This window comes from Mus caroli, chromosome 5 (genome assembly GCF_900094665.2).
Source record: "Mus caroli chromosome 5, CAROLI_EIJ_v1.1, whole genome shotgun sequence".
In the NCBI taxonomy this organism is placed as follows: domain Eukaryota; kingdom Metazoa; phylum Chordata; class Mammalia; order Rodentia; family Muridae; genus Mus; species Mus caroli.
Window position 1 is genome coordinate 95,589,046 of NC_034574.1, and position 3,813 is coordinate 95,592,858.

The 3,813-nt window shown below is 44.2% G+C and overlaps 1 protein-coding gene across 4 annotated transcripts in view; it reads left to right on the plus strand.

The window, feature by feature from the left end:
* The window catches only part of Arhgap24 (Rho GTPase activating protein 24), a 400,247-nt gene that overhangs the window by 225,860 nt on the left and 170,574 nt on the right, over window positions 1–3,813 (plus strand). The window contains exon 1 of one of the 4 annotated variants that reach the window (XM_029477122.1): window positions 1,858–2,083. The exons of the other annotated variants lie outside the window; for them this stretch is intronic. The gene's annotated coding sequence lies outside the window, so the exon portion shown is untranslated. Of the gene's footprint in view, window positions 1–1,857; window positions 2,084–3,813 lie in introns of those variants that run through there. 4 annotated transcript variants of the gene reach the window in all.

Below are 3,813 nucleotides of genomic sequence, written 5' to 3' on the forward strand. Positions count from 1 at the left end.
TGGCGGGTGTTGTGGGTAGCTGGCGAGTGTCAGCCGACCCTGCGCCCCAGCTGCCCCGGTGCTTTTCTGACTGGAAGAGGCTTGTGGCCCTATGTCGAATATTACACTTTCAATTTGAGGAAAATAACTTCTTTATATATTACTAGAAAATGTTACATGAAATATTCGTATATAATTATTACATCAATCACCTGTATGTTATTTAACAAAACTGAGGGATCTGGGCAAGATGTCACCCACTTATATATAATCCCAGCACTCAAGAGCCGAGGCAAGAGGATTGCCATGACTTTGGTCTATATGGCAAAACCCTGTGTTATAAAAATAGGATGGGTGCGGGGTGTAGCTTAGTTGCATGTGCCATATCCTGGAATTGGTCCCCAGCATCACATATACAAAGTCATGGTAACAATTACCACGAATAAGTGTGAGGCTAGAAAGGTGGGCTCAGCTGTCCCTGTTATCACACAAGCACAGAGACTCAAGTCTGAGCACCTAGAGCTCTTATAAAAGTCTGGCCCTTGATCACATATCTGTAGTCCCAGAACTTGAGGGAGAAAAAAAAAAATCAATCCATGGAACTCATTGGTCAGGTCGCCTAGCCAATCAGTGAGCTTCAAGCTCATTGGTCAGGTTGCCCAGCCAATCAGTGAGCTTCCAGTTCAGTGAGCTAGAAGGGCTTGAAACAACAAGCAAAGATGTGTGTAATCAATAAAGAAAAACACCACACTTCAAATTCTGGCTTCTGAGTTTTTGTTCACACAAGTATACATATATGTACTACACACACAGATCACAAATTATTAGACAAATGTGCGTGGATGGTGAGAAATGTCTGGGCAAACTGCAGGTTGAAGAGTCAGCCTGTTGGGGTGGGACACTAGCTCCATCAGTAAGGTCCTTGCATTGTAAACAGGTCTGTTCTCCATCTCCAGAAGCCACGATTTAAAGGCCTAGCATTGTGCCTTCAGCCTGTAACCCCAGCCCTGGGGAGGCAGAGACGAATTTATCAGTGGAGTTTACTGGTTCATGTAAGAAAGCTCTAAACCAGATGCTGTCTCAAGACCACGTTGCCCTCTGCCTTCCATACAGACACCATGTACACGTGCATCTGTGCATACATTACAGACATGCACACACATAGGACCTCTGATGTTTCTAGTTTAGTAGCCATAAGAACTGCAGCTCTCTTTCTCTGATGTGAGCACAAGTCTCACAGATGAAATCTGACCCATCTCCTCTGAGGGTCCGTGCCTGGAGTGGGTTCTGTAGAAGATAAAGGTAATAACAGCCATCAAAAAGGAAGACTTTCGTGGAAAAAACACAATTCCCTAGGTATACAGAGAGAGCAGAAATTTTGGGGGGGGGGACTTTCAGTATTCAGGGTTTTGAAGCAAAGGGAGATGCTGTCTCTGAGACAGATGGCTCTCACATCTTCCTGCTCCCGCCAATGCCTTTAAAGGTGTGGTTTATAATGATGCAGAGGAAAACGAGATCATTTCTTCACAGGTGCCCAGAGTCAAGAATCTGCAATCGTTGAACTGGTAGTTTTGAAACCTTTACCGATTTGTGGAGCCACAGACAACCGAGCTGCCTGGCAGCGTTCAATCCAAACTTTCTGCTTTCTCTGGACTTCAGTTTCCTTATTAGCAGACCAAAACTCTGAGCTTCAGGGTCCTGGTGAGCTACAGTTCATTCATGTTCTTTGTGCTCTGCTGTTTTTCCAAATGCTCAAATACTACATTATTTAAGGTATATTTCCTTGCAGAAGTCCCCCTCCCCCCCCCCCCGCCCCGTTCTCTGTCTCTTACTTCAATATATGGGATGGGAGGATACTGACTAAGTCTGAGGGGAAGGAGAAGGAAGAAAATTAGCAGCAGGAAGAGTTTATAGCCCTGTCTATAAGGAAGCTTAAATATAGCTACCAGTGCTTTGAAAGGAATGGTTTATGTCCAAACAATATTTTCCAGACGAGCTCTGTACTTTCTTGCCAACAGAATTAACTTTAAAGTGAAGGCAGTAGACAGTTAGACGAGTCGACTCTGGGACCAGCTGTGTGTAGACAAGACCAATTACTTATAAGGTACTGTTTTTCCTCATTGAAATCTTGAGGGTCTGTTTGTTTCGGGTACAAGTGTTCTGTGGGCATTTGATCTTCGTTTTTCCTTCTACTTTATCTCCTTTCTGCGAGGAAATGGCAATCTTGAAAATAGTCTGGGTTTTAGCCGTACATTTTGTGACTGTTGATTGTTGAAGCTGCCAGAATTGTTCTGTTTTCTGGAACCAAATGATCTTTGTCAGTTTATCCGAAAGCATTCTTCAGCCTTGTCCAGCCTGGTCACGTATGATCTTCGACTTTTATTGTATATGTTGTATAGGTGGCATAATATGCTGACTTCCTTAACTGAGGGGGAGGGACTAACAACTTCAACTATAGAATCCATCCAGAGCCCCTCCCTGAAGAAGAGGAGGAGGTGGCACGCCTGGACATTACTCTTACTTCACTCAGACTGGGAGCTTAGAAGATTTCATCTGTAAAACAGACTTTTCTAAATTAGGGATCTGCCACTAGTTTGCACCTCTACTTAACTGGTAATTTTAACTCTAACTTCTCTTTACTGCCATTTCTTTTTGCAAATTATAGCAAGTCTGTTAATTCACTTAGAGTAATTCTGCTCCTTTGCTCGAGTGCCCACCTGTAGGAGCTGCGTAAGTCGGGTGTTGGGGTGAAAGGCTCTATTCCTGGCTCTCTGGCAAGGGAAGCCGAAGGAGCAGAAGTTCAGGGTCACACGTACATAGGAAGTCAGTGGAGCTCTGTAACACAAATCAAATCAGCTTTATAAAAGTTTAACGTTCTCCACCTTAGGGAGCAGCATCCACCCGAGCCTCACACAGGCCACTTAGTTTCTGGTTTTCCACCCATGTTGGTTCTTCCAGAGCAAGTGAAGGGAACTGTAGAGCCGAGACAGGAGGCTGACAGAAAGGACCATGAGCGCCTCTGTCATTTGAAGTGCTACTGTTATCCCAGAGGCCTGGCCAGTCAATTAGAAATATTTGCTGCTGACTTGGAAACAGGAAATGGAGACATGGGCTTCTGAGAATTGAAATTTTCACATTGGCCTCTAAGGATGCCATATGCTTTTGAAAGCATCAGCCATTGGTAGATATTTCCCTCTCTGAAATCTTCTGTATATCTTCCTGGAGGGAACTAAAAAGAATCTTATGTTTTCCATATCCCTCAGCATTAGCATTTAAGACACATGCTAAGGAACATGGATGTACACACATAACCACACTTTTCAGTAATGCAGTGATGCTGTGTGCAGTATGATGCTCTGTGCAGTGATGCAGTGTGCAGTGTGATGCCCTATTCAGTGTGATGCTTTGTGCAGTGTGATACTCACACTGTGTGTGACGATTTTACTTCTCTTGAAAGTTCACATAATCAGTTCACCTTTTGAATTCCTTTTTAAATTTTTATTAGTTTTTTTCTTTCTATGTTCATTCTTCATCTAGCTTGCATATCTCCATCAGCTCTTTTCAATCTCAACAGTTCTTTCAAAACTATTAGTTATTGGTTAATGCAATCCAAGAGAACAAAACGGAACAAGCAAACTTATAAAAGTATGGATGTACCAAGAAGCAGTACATAGTCAGGCGGTGGTGGCGCACGCCTTTAATCCCAGCACTTGGGAGGCAGAGGCAGAGGCAGAGGAGGCAGAGGCAGAGGCAGAGGCAGAGGCAGAGGCAGAGGCAGAGGCAGAGGCAGAGGCAGAGGCAGAGGCAGAGGCAGAGGCAGAGGCAGAGGCAGAG